Source organism: Bos javanicus, chromosome 15 (genome assembly GCF_032452875.1).
Source record: "Bos javanicus breed banteng chromosome 15, ARS-OSU_banteng_1.0, whole genome shotgun sequence".
NCBI lineage: Eukaryota > Metazoa > Chordata > Mammalia > Artiodactyla > Bovidae > Bos > Bos javanicus.
This window is the reverse complement of record NC_083882.1, coordinates 40,661,422-40,685,551: the sequence shown is the minus strand read 5'-3', so window position 1 is coordinate 40,685,551 and position 24,130 is coordinate 40,661,422. Positions and strand designations below refer to the sequence as shown.

The following is a 24,130-nucleotide window of genomic DNA, read 5'->3' as shown; positions in this document are numbered from 1 at the left end:
CATAGATAATCTGGGAGTCCTGATTGGCGAGCTGTAGATAGAGGATGACAGCTGGTTGAATTGGCATGCTGCCTTCTGCTCCCAGGTGTGCCTGCTTCCTTAGGTGTGAGCGGGCTGGTCACAGCTCACTTACTCACAGCGAGGACACCAGGAGACCCTTCCCTGGTCCAGCACAGAGAGATTCTGCAGCACAGAGGGCCCCCTCCATTCCTCCCTGAGTCTCATCTCTCCAAGCTCAGAAGTAGCTTGAGATTTTTCTGCCTTTTGTTCTAATCTCAGTTTACATTTTTCTGCCTTTTGTTCTAATCTCGGTTTACTTAGAGCTGGTACTCAGAAGGTGCACCTGGGCCTTGAGTGTTGGTTTTCTGTGGTAAGTCACCTAACACATCATGTTTTGTTTTTTTATTTATTTTTAAAATTTATTTTACTATGTATTTTTTTGTTTGTTTTGTTTTCTCCTCTGTTATTCAAAGAAACTGAAACACTCTGAATGTCTGGGTTTGCCTGGAACAACTATGTCCTTTCCTTTTCCACACCTGTGGGACTTTACATATCGTTTCTTTCCTGGACATCCTCATCTGCCTAGTGCATGGGTGTGTGTGATTAGAAAGTGTCTGAACTCAAGCGCATGACTGGGTTTGCAGATAACCAAGGTCAGAGCAGGCCCTGCAGAAAGAAATCAGGGCATTGGGAGAAGCTAGTCCAGGTACCTATAATTGAGGAAGTGACCTGATTGGGACGGTGACTAGCTTATGTTGGGCAGTTAATTAAAAAGCATACATTTAGCACCTACTGTGTGCCCCAGGCCCTGTGCCATGTGGATGACAATATGGTTAAGGCCCAGCCTCTCCTCCCAAAGCCTTCACAGTATTCTTGGGGAAACAAGACACACTTTTGTTTTGTTTTGTTTTTTAAATGAACAGATTTTGGTAACAGTTCAGCTCAGTCATAGCAGGCAAGTGACAAAGTAGTTCATGACTAATTTCCTTGTGACTGGTGGAAACAGCAGTGGGTGTGGGGGAGTGTTTTCTGGAGGCTGGAGAGGGCCTGGAAAGCTTCCTGGAGGAGGTGGAAGCAGATGCGGCTGCATTTGGTATTATCTTCAAGAGTAGGTAAAGTATAGATGGGTAAGTGGGAGGAAGATGAGAGCATCTCTAGTGGTGTCCAGGAGGGGAATCGCCTGGCTTGAAGGTGGGACTCAGAGATGAGGCTGGCAGAGGAGTTTAGGATGGATGCTGACTGCTTTCAGTATAATGGATAGAGAGGTGTGTGTGTGTGTGTAAAAGTTCAGAAAAGGAATGGGAGGATGAGGGCCCAGGGTCCTACAGGGAACTCTTGTAAATCCTGGGAAGACTTTGGCTTTTAGACATTTTAATCGAGGCATCTCTCGTGTATCTTCCAGAAATGTTCTCAGGAGCAAAGAGGAGGCCAGAAACACTAGGCATACCCCCACCATTGTTTTGTTTGGACACTTGCTTCTTAGAGGCATTTTAAATGTTTATTCATTCAGCAGTTATTTATGAGTTCTTGTTATTATTTAGTCGCTAAGTCATGTCCAACTCTTTGCCATGCCAGGGACTGTAGCCCATCAGGCTCCTCTGTCCCTGGGATTTTCCATGCTAGAATACTGGAGTGAGTTGCCATCCCCTCTTCCAGGAGATCTTCCCAACCCAGAGTCAAACTCATGTCTCTTGTGTCGGTAGGCAGATTCTTTACCACTAGCCACCAGGGAAGCGCTTATGAGTTCTTTGTGCCAGAAACAGTTCTAGGTGCTGAAGTTACAGCAGGGAAAAAGAAAGAAGGTAAAATCCCTTGCCATATGGGACTTCTATTCTAGGAGGGAGGGAGAGAGAGTAAAGACTTAAAATGTGTGAGGCCAGGTGATGAGAGGTGGTTGAAGAACACTAAAGCAGGCAGGAAGCAAGGGTGTGTTGGGTGCAGGTGAAGGGAAGCAGTCGGGGAGTGCTGTAAGTTTAGAGTGGTCAGGAAAAGCTTTGCCGACTCGCCCTGTTCTGGGACTTACAAGCCAGCAAGTGAGAAGTCTGGGGCCAAAGAGAAGGAGACTACTCCAGACAGATCTTCTTGGGACTCTGAATCCTTTATTGATCCTCTTCAATCCATTGGGGTCTTCAGTTCTAGGCGGCAGGGAGCCTTAGAGTATTCTTGAGTAGAGGAGTGTATGGGAAGATGTCCCCAGTGGTTTTGTAGAGGATAGGATATAGGAGACTGAGGCAGAGAGGCTGGTTGAGAGGCTGAGATTCCAGAAGAGGACCAGGGCCTAAGACAGCCCATTGGTTTGACATTTCCTGCCTAGGAGTGGTGGGCCAGAGCTAGGGAGCAAGCCATGGCACTGGGGTGAGGGTGAGAGTGGACACTGGCAGAAGAGGGATGATGACAGGGCTCAGGTTGTGGGGTAACGCCAATCCCCCAAGCTCTTAGAATGTGAGACTTACACATTCTTGCTGTGACTTTTCTTTCATTATTTTAGTATAGTAGAATGTTAAGAATCATGGCTGAGTTACTTTGGGCAAGTTATTTAACCTCTTTGTGCCTCAAGCTGTTGCTAAGTCACTCCAGTTGTGTCCGACTCTGTGCAACCCCACAGACAGCAGCCCACCGGGCTCCCCCGTCCCTGGGATTCTCCAGGCAAGAACACTGGAGTGGGTTGCCATTTCCTTCTCCAATGCATGAAAGTGAAAAGTGAAAGTGAAGTCGCTCAGTCGTGTCCCACTCTGTGCGACCCCATGGACTGTAGCCCACCAGGCTCCTCCATCCATGGGATTTTCCAGGCAAGAGTACTGGAGTGGGGTGCCATTGCCTTCTCCGTGTGCCTCAAGCTCCATATCTGTAAAACAGTACCTGTCATATAGGAAGTTTGTATATTACAGTTTATCATCTTTACAGTCTATTTCTCTCTCCCCATGTATGAGTAAAATTAATGTGTTGGACATATTCTTTCTGTTGTCCTAAAGCTACACCAATTGAAGAAAGTGATGCTTTTAAGGATTAAATGAGAGAATACCAGTAACGGATTTAACTTAGTGACCGGTGAATACTAGTTAAAAGTACTACTGTTACCACCAAATATTGTGGGAAAAAAATGATTTTCCAATGGAAATCCTTTGTTAAGTCGTCTGATTCATCCCAACGTATTAAGCCTATGGTGTGCCAGGTGCTACAGTAGACATGTTCCTCCTTTCTTCTTTAAAACGACTGCCTGAAATGAGAACTGCTAACCACATCTTACTGACGCAGAAGCTGAGGTTCAGAGAGGCTTAGATTTGCCTGAGGTCACATAGCCGAGTAAGAGGCAGAGCCTGAATTCGCAAATTATCCCCCCTCTGACTACCTTTTACAATAAGCACAAATTACTTCATAAATGAGCCGTTATGCAAATATACATTGACACACAGTTTCTTACATCAATCTCCCCTGGTATTTGGTGCCCACATGGGCCTTAGGGGGTACAGAGCTGTGGCCAAACTTCCTGAACAGACCGGGGCAGCATCAGAGTGGAGGCCCTGGCAGCGGTCAGAGCTGCCCAGAAGTAGGAGAGGCCATGAGTGAGTCGGTGCCCTCCCTCAGTGACTCATCCCTGCAGGCCTTATCAGGGTCTTTCAGCTGCAGAGAGTCTCTGAGACCTGTCTAGGTTGACTACGCCCCTTGTGTGCTAGAGGAGCAGTCTGATGGGTTCAGATTCCAGCTCCACCATTTACCAGTTGCATGAGGCCAAGAAAGAAGTGAATTGCTTTGTGCTTCAGTTTTATCATCTGTGAACCAGTTCATAGGCTTTTTATGAGAAATAAATGAGGTGGGCCATGTAAATACTTAGAGGTGCCTGGCCCATAGCAAGTACTCACAAAGAAAATATTATGCTAATAACTATTATAATATTATTTTTAAAAGCCTCCAAAATTCTGAGGCCAGAATGAAATGTCCCATCCTCTCCACACAATCCGGCCAGTAACACGTGTTTGCCTTATCGTACAAATGTGGGTGGAGCTTTCCCCTCACTAGACAGTGAGTGTGTGGGACCAGGAAATAGGTCTCAATCAATGTTTTTGACATCCCTGAAGACATGTGCCTTGTCTAGAAGGTTTGCCAAATAGAATGGATTCCCAGTTTCCCGTTTCCCTTGCAGTCGAATATTTTACTTGAAGCCCCCGCCTCCTAAGACTGTGGGAAATGTCTGCCATTTCTAAGGGCACTTTACAGCTTGCTCAGTCTTCACAGTCATCCTTGTATGGTCATTGGTTATTATCTCCATTTAATAGATAAGGAGACCGTGACTCCTCAGAGTTAAAGTAATTTACCCACAGACTGGCCGGTGGAAGATAATGACACAAGTGCCCCTGCCCATCCCAGGTGCCCCGACCTGGAGACTCAGGAATTGACCATTCCCACAAAGCCCCTTCCTCATTTCCCCTTTGCTCTTCTCTGGAGGAGGGTGGGGTGGAGATGTGACCAACACACCTTTCAACAGTTTTATCCTCTCCCTCCTCCAGGTCCTGTTATGTCTAAAAAAGCACATGATGATGGCTTGTGCTAAGCCAATGATCAGAGTTGCTTAAATCATCTCAGCCCTGTTCTACATTTTGTGTGGGTCCGAGGCCTGGGCTGGGCTTGATCAGGAGCTGAGACAGTGGGAGGGCATTGTAGCTTTTGGCATTTGGAGCAGTGCCTAAGGACAGACACTGAGCTCAGTGCCCAGGCTGGCGGGTCTAGGGGTTAGGGGGGAACCTGTACTTGGAAGTGGAGGAGGCTGGCATCACGGCTTGGCCCAGGGGGAAGAGCAGGCACTAGGTGTGGAGTTCAGAACCATGTCCAGGGTGCATGGGGTTGCTGGGGGCCAAAGCAGACACTCCTGGAAGCTAGGGGCACTTCCTTTCCCGGAGGTGAACAGGCAAATGGTCTTTTCAGCTAAGGTGAACCTAAACCCCAGGCTCCAGGATGGACTATAATCCAGACTTACCCAACTGTAGGGTTGTTCCTTAAGCAAAATTTACCATTTGGTCCAGGTTATTGAGAAAGTACCTACCATGTCCTGGGAATACGAAGTCCAGTGAGATAAGGACTCTGCCGTGAAGAGTTATCTGCTACAGCCTGGGACCTGTGCCGCCTTCTCCTTCTTGGGAACCTTAAATGTCAGGCTGGTGGTGGTGATACATAGGTGCTTATGCAGTGTTCAGATTCCCAGTGTCCTGGAGCTTGGGCTAGAATCTGGATCTAGCAGGTTGTCACAGCAGCATAGGCTGGGAGTTGGCAAAAACACCTGCTCCTCCAGTTGGGTTTTAAGCCTGCTTTGGGGAAAGAGGGGTTATTGGGCCTTTATAATCATGGTTTTTTATTCCCTCCATGATTATTGTGTGACCAAAGGAACAGTCACAGGTGTGCCTCTGGAGTGAGGATGAGAGAGAGCCTAGAAAGAACGACCACCAAGATAATGGTTCAGGCGCCCATCCGTTGCTCAGAGCAGTCCCTCTTTCTCTCATTCTCCAACTTGGTCAAACTCTGCCACCTCTCTCTGCCTACCTGCCTGGCTCATCCCTGCCTCCAGCTCTTTGCTTTTATGGTCTGCGGTGCTTTCCTTTACTTCTTGGTCTTTCTCCAGTCTCACCCTTCAAAGCTAAGATTTAGCCCTGCCTACTTCAGAAAGGTTTCCTAAACTCTGTCAGCCAAAACTCCCCCTCTTTTTTCTATATGCCTCCTGGGTGGAGAGCCAGCAGCCCCCAGTTTGGCATTTACATGTTATGTAATGTGTTTTGAACACTTGTCAACAGGCAGCAGAGCAGAGACTGGGACTTTGAAGTCTGGTGGGTCTGGGTGTGTGTTCTAGCTATGATTCTTATGAACTGTGTCATTTGGGGTAGATGCTTTGATTTCTCTAAGTTTCCTCATCTGAACTTGAGGATGTGCCTGTCTCACAGGCGAGTTGTAAGAATCTGGTGAAATAATCGACACAAAGCACTTAGCACACGATTCCTGGCTCATAGTAAACGGCTGATACACAGCAGCTTTTGTTAACTATTTGACATGTATTATTTTATTTAATCTCGGAGAAGGCAATGACACCCCACTCCAGTACTCTTGCCTGGAAAATCCCATGGATGGAGGAGCCTGGTAGACTACAGTCCATGGGGTCACTAAGAGTTGGACACGAATGAGCGACTTCACTTTCACTTTTCACTTTCATGCATTGGAGAAGGAAATGGCAACCCACTCCAGTGTTCTTGCCTTGAGGATCCCAGGGACGCAGGAGCCTGGTGGGCTGCCATCTATGGGGTCGCACAGAGTCGGACACGACTGAAGGGACTTAGCACACTTAGCACATTTTATTTAGTCTACACCCTAGCTTTATAAGGTAGACATCATTGCCCCAAGGTCTCAGGATATGCATTCAGTGAGGCTCACTTCCAAGCCCAAGTGCCAGCTGTCCCTGCTTCCCAAGTTCAGACCCCTAGTCTCCTGCTTTTTGGTATTTTTCACAGTCTTAGCCAGAAAACTTAGCAAATGTTTATTAAATGATTCTTCCTGGCTGATTTGATGGGAACCAGGAGGGCAGGAAATAGGACCCACTCAAGCGTTCCATCCCCTTTCAGATGTCTAGCTGATCCAGCTTGTCTACAGGTCCCTGCCAGTATACTGCATACCATTCCAATACCAGGCAGGGCATGGTGCCTTATTGCACCCAGTCAGGGAGGAGGGAAACCAATTCATCCCTTGAGGGCAAATCAGTCCACTCCTTTTAATTAATGTATTTATTTTTAAATAGCAGAAAATAAACTTTGAAAAGAATAAGAAAAGTAAGGGAAATACATGCCTGGCTAATCCCCCATGACTGGGCAGCCACTGCCTAAACCCAGCTGCTGGAAAGCAAACAGGAAAGCCGGTAGCTGGCAAGCAAGTTTTGGGCGGCCTGTGGTGTTGTGAAGTGTGTGTCCTGCGAGGGACAGTGGGTGAGGGCCCTCAGGAATGGCTTACTGAACTACCCAATACCCGTGGGTGCAACTGGGGCCCTGACAAGGCTGCTGCTCTTCTTGACATTATTGTAGTCAGGATGGTTTTCACATCATCTTAGATCATGGTTTTCAGTTTTTCTCCAGCAAACTTTGGAAGCTGCCACTTCCTTCTCCAGCTGAGTCTCCTTTGGTACCAGCTGATGTTTGTGTCTGCATAGTCCTCATGCCAACTGGTTATTTAGTTTACGTCTGTGTAGACCTTGGCATTGAGCTCCAGGGACCTGTGGAAGAAGACTGCTGTGCGTGCTAGTTCTAGTGTTCACCCCGCGGCTAATGCTGCAGGAGGTGAAGGAGGTGACCCGTGCGTTCTGATTCTTTGTTTTTGCTACCAGGCCAGGGTTTGGTTTTTGCTTTGGTTTCTGTAAAACTCTTTAAAACACATGTGGAGGTGGAGCATCTTTCCCTGGAGGGAACTAAGAGGGTGCTGCTAGAAGGCCTGGAGGTACAGGAATAGATTCCCTTTGGGTGCTGGCCCAGGAGGTGGCAAGAACATGAGACAAAGTCTTTACGAATATTGTTCAGCCCATGCTGTGTGTCAGGCCCTGTAGCTGTACCTGTGGAGTCAGAATCTCTTGAGAAAAGTGACAGAAAAAAGCAACTCCCCCCGCAAAAAAAAATCTTTCTGGGATTCTGACATGCATATCCTGTTTAAAGCCCATGGATACATGCTGTCTTGTTACCATCACACTGGAACTCTTGGAGACTGAAATAATTGATGCTCAGAGAAGGAAAGAGCCAATATGCTGCCTGTTCTGTCAGTGCCTGGGGGTTTGTCTCTGGATGGGGTGGATGCTGGTTGTAGATAGGGGGGCTGCGGTGTATCCTGTATCCCTTGGCTGGGTCTGAACACAGGTGTGAGTGGCAGCAGATGAGCCTGGAGGAAGAGGAGGCCTCAGGCTCAGGGATCAGAGAGTGCTGAGGAGGCAGCATGAGGGGTACCCCACGCAGCAGGCGCTACTAGTGTGACCTCAGCCAGCGAGTTACTGATCTCTCTAAGCCTCAGCTTCCTCACCTGGAAAATGGATTGCATGAGCATCCAGATCCTAGGGCTGTGTGAAAGTTAGATGCAATTCTATCAGCAAAAGTCATTTAAGGGCTCAGACAAGCTAATTTTTCTTTCCTCACTTGCCCTCTAAAGGGATTGTTTCAAGTAGCTGCCCGGATGTTTTCCTGTATCACTGTGAAGCCACTAGAAATAAGCTGTCTCTTTCTTTCTCTTCTTTCCTTTTCCTATTGCTCACGGCAAGTGGGACCCACATCTGAGGCTGGGTTCCCAGCCCAGGGCTGCAGGGCTGGGCTATTCCTCTTTTTGGTTCCAGCATCTTCCTCTCCCAGGAAGGGCGTGGGTCCAAGGGCTGTGGGCAGCTCCTGTCACCTCAATTTGTGGAGATGCCTTGCTGCCCATGTTTGCTTTTTCTTGGCTGCCTGGGTCTCAGTGAGAGTGTGGGTGGAATTTAGTGATGATAAAGCAGCCAATTGTTGACTGCTGCTGTTAGTGGGGATTCTTTGGGTTTCAAGTGATAGAAACCCAACTTGAAAGCGCTTAAGCAAAATGGAATGCACTGGAAGGTTCTAGCAGAGGTACAGAAACTCAAAGGAGGCACTGCAGAATTCAACCCCAGAAAGAGAACAGGTGATGTCCAGCATCCCTGGACCAGCATCCCCTACTTAGTCTGAGTCGGCAGGCAGCTCCCACCTGACCCCACACAGTCCTGCATGTGATCCAAGAGGATTAGGCTTTCCCCAGGATTTTTTAGATTGGATTGACCCAGTGTGGAGTGCCTGCACACACTTTATACCTAAGAATGTGGCCAAGAAAGAAAGATACTCTGATGAACCTATCCTGAGCCCCATGCTTTTCTTTTAGGCTGCTAAGTGAGGGATGGAATGGAATCTATTATTGGGGCAAAGCTAGAAGGATGCTAGAAATATTAATAATTAAGTATAAGATGAACTTTTATTGAGTGCTTACTTTGAACCAAAAGTTAGTCTAAGCTCTTTATGTATGCTGCTGCTGCTAAGTCGCTTCAGTTGTGTCCGACGCTGTGCGACCCCATAGATGGCAGCCCACCAGGCTCCCCCATCCCTGGGATTCTCCAGGCAAGAACACTGGAGTGGGTTGCCATTTCCTTCTCCAATGCATGAAAGTGAAAAGTGAAAGGGAAGTCGCTCATTTGTGTTCGACTCTTAGCGACCCCATGGACTGCAGCCTACGAGGCTCCTCCGTCCATGGGATTTTATAGAACTTGTTTAATCTTTACAATCAACCCTATTTTATACACCAGGAAGCTGAGGCACAGAGAGTTAAAGCAATTTGCTAAGGTCACATAGCTAGCTAGTAGGAGAGCCTGGACTGAACCTAAGCAGAGAACTCCAGAGGTGCTCCTAACTGCCACCTCTGATGCAGACAATACAAGATGCAGATGCCATCTCCAGCATTTATTGTTGTTGTTTGGTTGCAAACTTTGAACTAAACACCAGGCTGTGTCCTTTATGGCATTATCTCATTTCATCTTCTGAACAGCCTTGTGGAGTAGGTGCTGACGTTATCCCCACTTTCAGATAAGAAACAGCTCGCAGAGATTATGTGACTCGCCTAGGGCCACCTGACCAAAGTGACAGAGCCGGGGTGGGAATTCAGGTTTACCTGGTTCCAGGGTCTGAGCTTGTGCCCACTTTGCTGGGCAGCCTTTGTATTCAGACATTCTCCTTGCTCTGTCAAGTGCTCCCCCGGTACTTGGGGTGAAGAGCAGTTCTGACTCAGCATCTGGCCTTCGTCCTTTGTCCCCAGAGGTTGGGGTGCGGCACACACTGCGAAGGGGCTGGCTTTGTGGTTCTGAGCTGATTTTGGTGTGTCTCACACTAACTCACACCGAAGGGTTCTTGAACAAGCCCTCAGTGCATCTAAGCTCTGGATGTCTTCATTCCTCCATTCAGCAAATACTCAGGGATTGCCTAGGGGGTGCCAGGCCCTGTTCCAAGTTCTTGAGGTTCCTCAGTGGGACTCTGACTCTATGGAAGTAGGAAGGTCCCCTGAGTCCCTCTCACATCTTTCGGGATCCATGAGGCTACTCAAGCTCACTGGAAACCTTTCCTGCACCACCTAAATCAGGCCCTCCCAGGGGCCTGGAGACTTCATACTTCTTTGTTTGGGATTGGCATGATGGCAAATATGAGAGCAGAGATTGTTTCCTCACTCTGATTGATGACAAAGGGAAACGTGTCAGGGAGCAAGTGTGGGCCTGGATTCCAGCCAGCTCCACCATGAATCCCAGGCTGCCGTGGCTGGTGCAGATTGAGACTGGGCCATCCCTCAGTTCTGCCGTCTGTGATGTGTCTGTGTTACCTGCCTCACTGGGTTGCTGGGAGGATTATCTGAAATAGCACATGCTAACCATCTGTTGTAATGCCTTCCTGTAGGTTAATCCCACTCCCTCCTCTTAACAATCACCTAGTTTCATAGGTCTGTCTAACAATCAGGGCCTCTGGATGAGGGCAGTTATAAGGGATCCTTGATGAGGAAATCACCAATTACGTCAAGTTCTTCCTTTTGCCAATGAGAAAACTGAGGCCCCTCAAGGGGAAAAAAATTGCCTTCTGATTTAGGGGTGCTAAAGGGAGCTTGAAGTGTGTTTGACTGTTGGTCATATGGAGGGTACGAGGTGGCCCTTGGAGTGCCTGGATCAAAGTGTGTGCACAGGCCCGTGTGCCCAGGCCTGACTGGTGGTTAGCCCTTGTGGACTGGTCCCAAAATGCCCACCTCCACCCAACCATGTAAAGAGTCCAAGTAAAACCTCCAAGAAGTCCTGTCTCCGACTGTTGGTCTCAGCAACATCCCACAGGGGCAGGGCTTCCATTCCTGGCATCAGGGGATTCCATGGTTCTCAAACCTGATTTTGAGAACGGTGGAATTCTGCACCAGGGTGTCCTGCTCCTCCACCCACTGTACCCAGATACTGCAGGGGAATAGAGGAGTGGAGGCCTCCTGCCCCTGACTTCTGGCTAGAGGCGGCAGCACAGAGCCTATAGCTCAGGCTGATAGAATGTGGCCAAGGCAGGCCAGTCTGTTTGTCAGCTGCCAGGGGCTGGAGAGGTGTGGCTCGATAATGTAGATGAAGACAAGGATGACTGTAACTTCTGCCCAGGTGGCTGCCATTGGGTGTGCGGGCCCATCACAGCTGTGGTGGGACAGCTCTCACCTCAGTGTGGTGGGAGAGAGACTGTGAGTACCTGTGAGCCAGGCCTGGGCTTGACAAGTGCCTTCTGCTTTCCAAGCCTCTTACTGCTGACTGTGAGGAGCCACTGAGATAAAGCATGTCTGGTCTCTAACAGTCCTCCTTCCACACATGGCCAGTGTTCAGTAAATAGTAGCTTTTCGTTCATTGATAGTCTGAGGATTTTGAACAGTGAGTCCCAAATCCCAGGCTCTAAATGCAGCCCTTGTGTACTAGAGAGAATACATATGTGTTTTTGTGGGCATTAGGCCTCCCGTCTTGCTGAGCCAAGAGTGCCTATGTCCATGGAGTGTGGGGATTGCCTCTTGTTGGTCTCAACTTTTACATATGTCTTAACGTTTGCCCTTTTGAGGTAACCTCTTAGAAACTGGGAATTGTAAATCTTTAGAATTTTTGTAACTCTAGGCTTCATTTTCCAAACAGGTGTAGAAGCAGTTTCTGCAGAAGAAAGGGGATGTAACCAAATCACTTGGAAGCCAAAATCATAGTGTTTAGGAAACTCAGCCATGATCAGATGGTCCACTTTTATGACTTCTTAGTTTATTCAGCATTTTGGACCCTTCTACCTTGGGAAATATGGCAAATTTTACATTGTTGACTTGTTACCAAGTTTTTACACCATTTTGATTACTTTCTTCATGTCTTAATCTTAGAAATTCTGGCATTTTCTGTTTCTACTGAAGCAACTAACAAAGCATTCTTGGGAGTTTCCTGGTGGTCCAATGGTTAAGAATCTGCCTTCCAATGCAGGAGATGTGGATTTGATTCCCAGTCAAGGAGCTAAGATCCTACATGCTGTGGGGCAACTAAACCCAAGTACCACAACTAGAGAGCCTGTGCACTGCAACCAGGGACCAGCCCAGCCAAAATTTAAAAAAAAAAAAAAAAAAGGCATGCTTTTCCAGATCTATCTTATTTTCTCTGCAAGCCTTTGTGTAGAGGTGTGATAAGCTTTAGGATGCCCAGAGAGTGACAGACAAAAGATAATAACAAAAGTGACATAATTCCTTTCTTCACATGAAAAACTTGGAGTGCAAAGAGACATTCACTGTCCATCTGGGACATTCTCTGTCCCAACCCTTGGGTAAAGTGTTACTACAGGGCAAAATATACAGCATGTAGGACCTTTCGGTAGGAAGAAGATTGGAAGCTGTAATGTAAGATAATATACTTGACATTCATTGTCGCACTTTGTTTTTAAAGGAAGATGGCAACCTGTGCATGGATCATCCTGGGAGGAGCTGACTTCAGTCATCACGATGCCTAAGAATCGAGTAAGTTACAGCAGTCAGTCCTTTTCTGCCATTGAGTCGCTCTTGGGGGTCTGGCTTTGGGAAGGATAGGGATGCTTGCATTCTTCTTTCAAGCCCAAGTGAATGGGACCTCTTCTGAAGAGAGAAATAGTGCCTGTCTTTGCCTACCATGTCCAAGGCTGCACAGCCCTCTTATGCTGTCAGAGAAGGGACGGTGGCAGGTATTGAGACTGAGTTGTGTTTGGGGACATGAAAAACCTGTGTGACTCAGTGGACTTCGGGTGGATGGAATCTCTGTTCCTCTTTCCCTAAGTAATAGCAGCAGCTCAGCTATCCTGACTCCTCTCCCAGCTCTGATGATGTTTCTGCCTCCTGCTGGGCCAGGTCTGTGCCAAGAAAAGAATCTGGCTGGGCAGCTTCTGCAGGGAGTGACTTCAGAGCAGGGTAGACCATTTGTCCAAGAATTGGAAATGTGATCACAGCATCTTCCTCTGCTTGGGTTCCATTCTAAGGAGAGCAAATCTGTTCACAACTTTCTGTAGATTCAGCAGGTGCATGGAGGCTTAGTGTCCGGAAGGCTTGCTGTAGGTGAACATCAGTAATAACTTGTTTGGTGTCGTTACCCTCGTGAACTGCATAAGAGCCTCCACACTGTTCTCCTGGCTCCACTCTCTGTCCCCCTGCTCTGTCCTCTTCAAGGCTGCCTTTGACCTTCTTCGGGGACATGTCTGCCCATCCCTCTCTCGATGGCCTTCGAGGCCACCTCTGGTCACTTTCCACACTCATTATCTGCCTCTCCTCTCTGCCCTGGCTCCTGTCCCACCATTCCTGGAACAGGTCTACACATCTGGGACACACCTTCCCTCTTGAGAAGCATCCCTCACTCTCCCGAGCAAAGCTGGGGCCTCCTCCTCCTTGCCACTCCTGCAGTACTTTGTTCAGACCTCAGGTGTGTCATCAGCTGAGTTGAGTTTTGTCCAGCTGTCCATCTTCCCCATTAGCTGTAGGAGCCTCGACAGCAAGGACCTGTCCTCCAACATTCCTGTCTGAGCTGGGCAGCACCAGGGCTGGGCACATGGCAAGGGGGTGATACTGTTGACTCAAGGTCAGGTCCTGAGATTTCTTCAGGGCTTGATGGCTCACGAAGCCCTATCTTCTGTCTCGTGGGGGCCTTGTAACCTGGGAGGGGTTTATTTTACAGACGTGGAGATTGAGGACTGAGCCATCAGACTGTAGGCTGTTAAGCTCCAGGACCCACATTGCCTGTGAACCGGGCTAGTCTGGTTTCTGCAAGCAAAATTTATAATTAGAGAGAACCCAAGAGGTTATTTAGAGCAAACCCCTCATTACTTGATAGGGAAACTGAGGCTTGGTCTGAGGATATTTTCTCAAGATTACATAACCAACTGCTGTCCAATGGAGAATTTGGAGGCAGGCCCTAGATTTCCAGTCTAGCTTTCTCTCCACATTCCCTCCTTCCTCTGCCTCCCTTTTGTGTATAGCCATTGGAGAATGTTTGGGGGCCATCAATCTATATTTCAGTTCAGTTCAGTCACTCAGTCGTGTCCGACTCTTTGTGACCCCATGAACCGCAGCACACCAGGCCTCCCTGTCCATCACCAACTCCCGGAGTTTACCCAAACTCATGTCCATTGAGTCGGTGATGCCATCTAACCATCTCATCCAGGAGGGTAAAGAACTTACAGAATACCCAGAGTTAGAGGGAAGGTAGACATGAGTAAAACTGGCCCTGCCTCCAAGAGTTTCACTGGGGTTGTGAGACCAGGGGCAGAGACAGGGACTGAAGAACCTGGTGGAGAGAGGATGGGGGACGGGTGAGCCTGGAGCAGGGCGGAGGCCTTGTGGAAGGGCAGCTGGCAGGCATGGCCTAGTGGGCACTGAGGACCCATGGGTGCGGATGGCAATGGTTAGGTTATGGTTAGGGTTATTGCAGGGGAGTCCACATTGACATCCCAAGCAGCAGCATGAGGAGAGGACCAAGGAGAAAGCTGCTCTAAGTTGTTCTGGTTCTTAGTGTCTGGGCAGAGAGGTCCTGACTAGCCAGCCTGCTGTGACTTGAGAATCCCTCCTGTTTCCTGGAGACACACAGAATGTAGAGGGGGCACACAGAGGAGGGTCAAACGACCAGTGGACAGAGAATTCCATCATTGTCTGAGATGTATATGGGAGGGAAGCGTGTGAATATCTGGCTGGCTTACTCCTACTGTGCTCAACTGAATTTTTGGTTTGTTTCTGACTGACCACACTTCCAGTTGGTCTTCACCCCCATCTCAGTTTTAGGGCTCTCCTGAAACATTCCTTTGGTTCAAGCATGATACAGGGCCAGGTAGGTCCTGCTCTTTCCAGTTTTACCCTGCCCCCTCTTGCAACTTCCTGGGCATGCAGACTGGCAGCCTGGGACTGACTGCAGGCTCCATCTCCACTGGCAGGTTGAAACATACACTTTGCCCAAATTACAGAGAATATGGTGTTTGCCAAATAGGTACCTTGGGTTGTTTTCCAAAACATGACTAGGTTATAAACTTCCACAGGGAAAGGGTGCAGTGTTACATCATTATTGTTTACACCCTAGGTTTACATTATACTCCATTTCATCAGGACCATTTCATCTTTATAAAAAGGCAGGTGGATTTACTCCCACTTTGCAGATGAGGAATTTGACTTAGACAAGCTGTGACGTGCCCTGCATTAATGTAGCTGCCTATGGGCTGAACTGGGCCATAGCCCAGGCCTCCTGTTTATAAATTCCCTCATCTTTCTACTCTTCTAAGCTTCAACCATATGCAAATTTCTGAAGGACCAAGGACATAAGAGGAACTCAATAAATATTTGTTGAATGAGTGAACTTTGGTTATTTCCTTTTTTAGGGGGTAGGTCACTCTTAACCGTAAATGGATCCTCTTTGGCAGCAAAGGAAACACTACCCTGTGAAGTATTTGCATTTCTTACCATGATAAGAAACCAGTGAGTTCTCTTCTCACCCAGCCTCACCTCCAGGAACTGGGTCACCCACACTGAATAATTAATTCCTTGAGTCTTTCGCTTGGAGCTTCCTCCTCCTGATGCTGAGATGATCTGACCAGCACTCATCTGACCACCAGAGGCAGAGCCTCTTGTTTGTCGTCATCAACCCTCAGGTGACCCGTCTAATTGCTTATGGGGAATACTCTTGCCTAATCAGGTCAGACTTCCAGTGGTTAAATTTGATTTCCTCCTGCCCTTCTTCCCCATCAACCTCCCCTAGATGGAAAGAGAGAGATTTCTGTGGGTTATCTTAGGTAATTAGGCCCACCTCTCCTTTCTCACTCTCCCTCTGGACTCCCCAGAATTTTCTGGTGAGGGCTGGAGAAAGAACAGTAGCCCATGTCCGGGATGAGAAGGAACACATGGGGTGGGGGTAGGGGGCAGTTATCAAAATATCTGCTGGGCCTGCTCTTTCCCTGAGTGACACTTGGGTCATGTTGCTTGGCATCTGCAGAGGATCCAGCTGGCCTCATTAGAGCAACCTAATTAGATCTCGAGGTCAACAGAGTCGAGTGGAAAAAAAGAGCGGGCTGAGGCCCAGAGACCCACGACCTGGTGCTGGTTGTTCACGGCTTAGCCACGTGGCCATGGGCCAGCCACAGAACTTCACCTGCCCTCAGATTTCTTATTAAGGAAGTGAGGGAGGTGCAGAGGGTTGTGGCATCTTACAGGAGCCTTCTAGACTCCTGTGTCCCCAGTGGCCACTCTGCTTCTCCTCATGATCAGCACCGACTTCTCCTACAGGTTGCCACCTCCTCTGCTTGTTTCTGTAGGCATTTTTTTTTTTCTTGGACTCTGAGGCATTGCCACCTCTCCTCTGCCCCACCCTGAGATATGCCTGAGCGCAGATAAGAACTGCCTGTTGTTGCCCTAGACTCCAGCCAAGCAACCTGGAAGAAATGTCTAACCTTTCAAAAGCATGTTGGGACCTAGGGCATTCAGGTTGGTATAGGAGATGAGTGGGATTAATCCTCAGTGGAGCAAGTCAGGTCAGGTGACTAGAGCTTTTTGGGATACAAGAGATCTTGACGCCCCAAGGCATCTGTCCAGTTGTTTGACCAAAGGGTAGTCGATGTGTTCGTAAAAACATGGCTCCAAGCTTATCATCATCTTCCCTGGCCAGGGTCTGTGGTCAGAGGGGACCAGACACTCTGGAGTAGAAAAGGTGATGGTGTTGGTGGAAGGCTGCTCAGGGGGAGCTAAGAGATGTCTCAGACAAACAACTAACACACAAAAAGGCCAGGGTTGGGAGGATGGATCTGTCTCTAAGGTTGATAATCTTCAGGTATGAAAGCTGAAAAGAACCTACAGGTCATCTGATCTATTTCTCTGATTTTATGGGTGAAGAAACTGAAGCAGAGAGACATGACTTAACCAGACCCAGAAAGCAAGCTAAAGATGGATCCGAGATGCAAGCCAAGTCTCCTGATTCCTAGCCTTGGAATCATAAACCTGATACAAAGTGGCTCTTTCCCCAGCACCACATTGCCTCCTATCTGTGGGTTTAGCCACCACCCTTCCCACTCCGCTCCTTGACCCTGAGCTTGATTGTCTAAGGTGTCAGCAGGGCCCCACTGCTCCCACCTCCTTGTTTATTGAGGCCTAATAAAACCTGGGTGTGACATCACAGCACAGCTGAGACTACTCTCATGTGTGGGCTATTTGACTTGTACTTAGGGACTTAACATTGTTGGGTCATCAGTATTCTGTTTTATGTGGGTCTTGGGGTGAAAGATTAATGCAAGACAGGAAACGAAGGACCTGATGGCCCAGCCTCAACAATAGTGGATTCGAGTGGGTTTACCATTCAGATAAAAATCAGCTTTGTTGCTAAGCACGCCTCGTTCTGAGACTCTAAAGCTGAGGACATGGATCAAGTGCAGCCTGTACCGTCCCTTGCTCTTGACAGAGTGCACTTAGGGTTAGAGGCTGTCTGCCCGGTCGCCGTGTTGCTGGCATGTGAACCAGAACGGAAGTCATTCACTTTTTTCTAGAGAGATTCATTTGTCTCAGCACTTCCTGCTGAGCTCAAGAAAATGTATCAAGAACTCTTTCCAGTGAGCAGGCACTGGGTTTATAGACTTGACCTTGTTTTTCCTCACCATGGTTCTCTGAGAGAAGTGAGCATGGCTGTTTGTTGTATTGAGGAGCAAACAGGCAGATAACAGGCTAAGTAACTTGCCCACGTCCCATAGAGGCCAGGGTTCAGAGGCAGGGGGTCTGATCTTAAATCTTTTTTCACTCCACATTTCACACAGCCTCTCTTTGCATGGAGAAAAGAGAGCTGGGCCAAGTGGACCGGGCATTGGTGGAGGTATCGAGCATTCATGGTGGGACTTCTGAATGCTGAGTGTCAGGCTCTGGTCTTGGCTGTGAGGGTGTAAGGGTGAGTAAGACCTGGTTCCTTTATTCCCAGAAGTTCATGGCCTGACCTGGAGGCAGGACTGATGTGTATGGAGTCACAGCCATCAGTCTAAGCTCTGTCATAACGAGTCACACACCAAATGCCCTGAAAGAACCGAGGGGAGAGTGACACATGGGGAGCATGGCCCCAGGCATGGGCTCTGGGACTTGGGTGTTGAGGGATGAGCAGGAGACCTCCAGGCAGAGACTTTGCCGAGCGAACCATGTGGTGGTATGAAGGCTTGATTCGGTACCTGGAAGTGAGGAGGAGTCATGGGCATGTTTTCTTCTCAACTGACGTAGAAGGAGTGGAACTTTCAGTTGGGAGATAAGCTGGGGGAGGAGGGGTTTAGAACTAGACCGTTAAGGGCTAATTGTGTGAGAGCTGTTGAAAGAAACATCAGTCAGAGCCAGCAAAGATTCTCCAGATATGTATTATCTAGGTAGCTGAAGTACCCTTCCCTGCAGAAATGTGCATGAGCTCGTATTCAGACAGTTTACGCCCATTTTCCACATTTTGTGTCTCACGCACCAGTGGAGGTGTTTATTGATGGTGCTAAGGCATCGGAGCCGGCCGGGCCATGCTGACGGTTCATATTTAAAATGTCTCGGATTCCTCTTGCCAAATAAGCTGATAGCAGACACCCTTATGAATTCATGTGCAGACTTTCTCCCCAGGGACTATTCTGCATTCCAAACCCGGCCACACAATCATTCTGTAGGAGCTAGGGGTGTGGGGTGAGAAGGCTACTTAAAGATCAACGAAAATATATAGCTGTTTTTAAGGACAATATTTACAGGGCAAGAGTATCTAGGAAATGGATCATTTGCCATGAGAGTGAGCCAGATGCTTTTAAAAATTCCAACCCTTTCGAGTGGGAAGGGTCGTGGGGAAGAGAGAGAGCCTTCCAGGAACTCTTATCTGTCTCCTCTCTGATGAGGTCCTTGCTGATGTCTGCCCCCAGCAAATCCATTCCGGAAGCAGATCTTTGAGCCTGATGTACCCTTCTGGGAGGGGAGGAAAGCAAAAACCCAGACAGCAATCTGGGGTCCACAGCTTCCCGGTCTCAGATCACAGTCCATCTTTTGTGACCTCCTGTGTTTCATTTTTTTATAAGAAAAGAGAAAATCCTTTCTGGGACGATGGCTGCTTTAGTGAATATGTTTTTCAGAACATAAGCCCAAACACCGAGAGAAGAGTCCAGCATCTTCATTCAGCCAACCAAGTTTATTATGTCAAAATGGTGGGAGACTGTCTCCTGAACGTTAACAGAAAATTCACCAGCTCGGTCATACCTTCTGCTGTCCTTTCTGGGGCAGCTCTCTGGTGGAGTGTGAGTCAGAGAGGGGTGTTTTAACTCACTGAGTGGACAATGACCAAGCTGGCAGTCACTGGTCCTGGAGTGCTTCTGCCAACATCTCTGAGCTCACAGAAATGTGGCCTCTGAGTGTCACCTGGAGAGCTGGCTGTCCCTCCCTCAGAGCTCTGCGCCCCTCACACAGGCCCGTGTCGCCCTCCACATCAGCCTCTTGGCAGCTACCAGCAGTGCAGCACAACTTACCAAGCTAATCATCTCCTCAGAAGTGGGGTCAGCAGTTGAGTGTATTTTAGGGACTGGTTCCATCCTGTCTTATCAGAGAGGCCTTTCTGCATTTGCTGTCTGAAACCCTGAATGGTTTTAAAGAGCTTTTGTAAAAATAGTTCATAGGCGACTTTAGTTCCTCTGCACAGTAAGGACGTGGCCCAAACTTTCTCTCTCTCTTCTGCTCAGAGGTCTGAACTGCCCCCTGGTGAGGGCGCATTGAATGTGGGCACAGAGCCCCTTGGGCAGGTCTGGAGAAGGGGAGACAGCACTGCTCGGGGCTATCTTGACCTGTCATTGTCTGACCTGCTCACTTCCCAGACGCTGCATCTAAGGACTGTTAAGCTGTGTTCATTTAGCACATTGCCTGGCACAGGGTAGCCAGTGTCTGTGGGATGAATGCGGGAACAAATACACTACCAGCAAGAAAACCATCCAGTTTTCCAGCAGAAGCCAAGAGAAGTGAGCAGCTCCCAGGCTGAGTGGCCCGAGTACTCTCCACAGCCCAGCACACACTCCAGGAAAGATCCCTTTGGTCCTGGGTACAAAGGGATGTACAGATCTCCTATCTCCTGGGTTGGGTCTAGAGGGAGGGTCAGAAGAACTTTGATCCACATCCAGAAATTCCCCCACTCAAGACTGTGAGTCCTATTTCCAGGGATTCAGATAAGCACAACACACCAACAAAGAGCAGTGACAGCAGCAAGGCATGGGAACGTGGGCCCAGCACAAGCAGCGTGCAGCCCATCCTGCTGGCTTCCCCAGCTTGCCCAGCCCACTGCCCTCCCCCCGCAACTGCTCCCTTGGCTGAGCATCCCATGCTTGGATACGTCTTCCAGGAGCCTCCCGTTGGGCATCTGTGTTTTGTCAGCCTGCTTCTCTACAGCACAGGGCTTTTCACCTTTACATCTCAGGTCCCAGCTTCCCAAGTATGTTGACAAGTAGGTTTTGAACAATCCATTAGGCCTTTCTGACTCAGGCAGGGCTCACCTGCCCTGGCAGGTGCACACACCTGCTCGTAAAGGCTGACTGTAGTTCACAGGCCCTTGTGTGGAGACTGAGGTAATTGGCATGGCCAGCTGAACTGCCAGCTGGGTGGACACCTCAGTGGAAGAAACAGGCAAGCACCCCCTCCCCTGCCCCAGGCACACCTGCTCAGAGGCCGCCCGACCGTCAAGATCTAGGGAGGTATTATTTATATTGCTAATAACATTAATGACAATATAAACAACAAAGCAAGTGTAATGGCAGATCAGGAAATTAATCCTGAAATTAAAGGTCTATAACTCAAATGGAAATGTTGGAAGCCCTTTGAGTGAACTCTAAAGATGGTGGGTATAGTGTGAGCTGTTCCATTCCTCCCGAAATAAATTTTTACTAGTAAATATTCATTCAACAAAATGTACTAATTACCTACTAGGAGCAGACACCACACTGGCACCAAAGTTAAAAAGATAAAAATCAGTAGACAATTCATTAATGGATAAATTAGTCCAAAGGGACATAATACAAAAAGTTGAATTATTGCTTAAATATTAATTGAAAGTCAGTGGCATACTTAGAACTGAGCTGAATACTCTGGGAAATAGAAAAGAAACAAAAGACATTGGCCTTTTCCTATATAATGTAAGAGCTATAACGTTAAGTTATACATTAATTGTCTAGACAAGATTAATGCACAAAGCTGTTGGGTTCAAGGTTGTAACTGTCTTTCTCTAGAAATTACTGAATGGTAGTTGCCCAGAAGCTAGGGAGACAGAGCTTGTTCCCCTGATGTCCAGAGTGCCTAGCAGGTTTCCCCTTGGACCTGTATGTGTATGGGAGTGGGCCCAGGAAGCTGTATTTTGGGATACTGCCTGATAAATCTTCTGGTATGCAACTAGTTTTGGTGACCTCTGGCAGAGAGTCTGGAAATTAGAAGAATGCATGAAAAAGAAAGCTATGACAAACCTAGATAGTGTGTTAAAAAGCAAAGACATCACTTTGCTGACAAAGGTCCATATAGTCAAAGCTATGTGGTCTTTCTAGTAGTCCTGTACGGATGTGAGATCTGGAAAATAAAGAAGGCAGAGTGTCAAAAAATTGATGCTTTTGAACTGTGGTGTTGGAGAAGACTCTTGAGAGTCCCTTGGAAAGCAAGGAGATCAAACCAATCAATCTTAAAGGTAATCAACCCCAAACGCTCTTTGGAAAGACTGACACTCCAGTACTTTGACGTTAGTCTTTGGAAAGACTGACGCTCCAGTACTTTGGCCATGTGATGAGCTGACTCATTGGAAAAGACCCTGATGCTGGGAAAGATAGAAGGCAGAAGGAGAAGAGGATGAGATGATTGGATGACATCACCAATGCAATGGTCATGAACTTGGGCAAACTCTGGGAGATGGTGAGGGACAGGGAAGTCTGGCGTGCTGCAGTCACAAAGAGCCAGACACAACTTGGCGACTGAACAACAACTTGGGAAAGAAAAGTCAGTATGGGATGGGGAAGCTTTTGTTCCTGAAAGCTCCAGCCCATCCCTCAAGATCCAGCTCTGGCACCACTTCTACTGTGGGCCTCTCTCCAGGCCACACAAGGGTCATTCCATCTCCCATCTCTGTGTCCACACATCTTGCTGCCCATCTCTGTGTAACTCTTACCTATAATCATTATTTAAAATTGATTCCTTGAATGGACTGTGATGATAGCATTCTATTAGTACTATGGGGCCTGACTTTGCTTCAGATGATGGGTAAGATTTGAGCAGGGGTGGGAGGAAGAAGACCGAGACTGGATGTGAAGCATCAAATAGCCCAGCCTGTCTGATGCAGCCACAGCGGAGCCCTAATACCTTTGGGAACTGAGCCTAATGAGGAAATGGGAGCTGCATGGAGTAGGCTGATGAGACCATCAGGGGAGTTGGGACTTACACAGTGGGGTATAGGAAGCACTGAGAGCTTTATGAGCAGAGCAGGGTGGTGCTGGTCAGATGGAAAGGGGAAGATGGGGAGTGGAGGCTAGTTAGGAGGCTTCCATGATAATTCTGGTGGTGGTTAGAGAGAAAGGGATGTCACAGTTCATGTCACCATGTTACCTAAATGTTGTGGCTGCTCTCGATTGGGTTTTTCCAACAAGAAGTGGTTACTGAGCATCTACTATTGCCAGAGGCACAGGTGCCTGGCCCTAGATGTGCAATCTCTGGCATCAGACAGTTCACAGTCCATTGAGGCAGGCAGACCCAAAAGCAGTTCACGCAATAGTCTGTTTGCAATGATCACTGGAACCTCCATGCAGCACAGCGTGGGAAAACAAGGTGTGGGGAAGCCAAGGGAAGACTTCAAAGAACAGTGCAGCCAAGGATACTGCCTAGCCTGGCGTCACTGAGTTTCATCCTCATGTAATGCAGTGGGATCAGGACTGTTATTATCTCCATTTTATGGATGAGGAAACTGAGGTTCAAAGAAGTTAGGTGACTCATCCAGGCTCACACACATAGTAAGTGATGGGGCAGGTTTACAATAAGTCTGCTTGACTCCAGAATCCACCCTGGGACCCCTCCAACATTCTGCTGCCTTTAATGTTTCAGTCCTAAAGCCAACTGGGTTTTTACCAAGTGAACAGAGTCTGGATAAACTTTCTGGATGGAGCGACCAGCATAAGCAAAGGTGAAAGGAGGGTAGCCTGAAAGATTTCAGTTTGTCAGGAAGCTGCAGATGGCTCAGTAAGTCTGGACTTGGAGGGGACGGGGACATGGTGAGGAGACAGGCTGGAGAGGCAAGGGACAAAGCATGAAGGGGGCTTTTGTCTTGCTCTGCTAAGAGGTTTGGTTCTCACCCTGAAGACAGTCAAGGAGCTGATGAAGGATTTGAAATAGGAACAGGACCTGACCAAGTGTGCATTTCTGGTGGAACGATCTCTCTGGCAGCAACTCAAGAGAGAGGCTGGTGGATTGGAGGGAGCAAGCAGGAAAGGTGTTTATGAGGAGTTTCTGAGAGTTCAGGTGACTGGCTGGCTCCTCAAGATGAGGGAAAGGGAACAGAGAAAGTGACTCCAGAGGTTTGGTGTGAGAGTCTGAGTGCAGATGATGCCATTCACTGAGGATGGGGATGCAGGGAGGTGAGGGCAGAAGGAAAACTGACCACATGTGAGGTCTCTGTAAGATAGTCAGGGGGAGTGTGTAACTGGCAGTTGAATACAACCCTGGAAAGCAGCTCGAGGTTCACAGTGGGTCATCAGGATGTAAAGTGTGCTGTATCTGTGGGAGTGTTGAGAATGAGAGGGGTGGTAAAGATCAGAACCTTGGGAGATTTCAGGAACATTCAGAGAGAGATGTGTCTGCAATAGACTGAAGATGGGAGAGACCATGAGCAAGATAAGGTCCGATAGGTGACAGTTGGATTTAGTGACAGAGTTGATGTTGACCTTGGGTGTGATGCCTGGAGTGGGCTATGTGTATGAGTGGGAATGAGATTCTGAAAGATTTGAGGGTGAATGAGGTGAGGAAGTGGATATTACCAGGCTAGACTCTACTACAGAAGGAACCTAGGCTGTGAAGGGAAGAGGGGAGGGTACCATTTTGTTTTGTCCAATAAGAGCAAGTATAGATCAAACTT

The 24,130-nt window shown here is 48.2% G+C and overlaps 1 protein-coding gene across 10 annotated transcripts in view; it reads left to right on the top strand.

Annotated features, from left to right (window-relative positions):
* MICAL2 (microtubule associated monooxygenase, calponin and LIM domain containing 2) overlaps positions 1–24,130 on the top strand; it is a 240,721-nt gene that overhangs the window by 16,940 nt on the left and 199,651 nt on the right. For 9 of the 10 annotated variants that reach the window (XM_061440774.1, XM_061440773.1, XM_061440772.1 and 6 more), the window contains exon 2: positions 12,458–12,528. The gene's annotated coding sequence lies outside the window, so the exon portion shown is untranslated. Of the gene's footprint in view, positions 1–352; positions 371–12,457; positions 12,529–24,130 lie in introns of those variants that run through there. The other variant, XM_061440780.1, reaches the window with a different exon arrangement.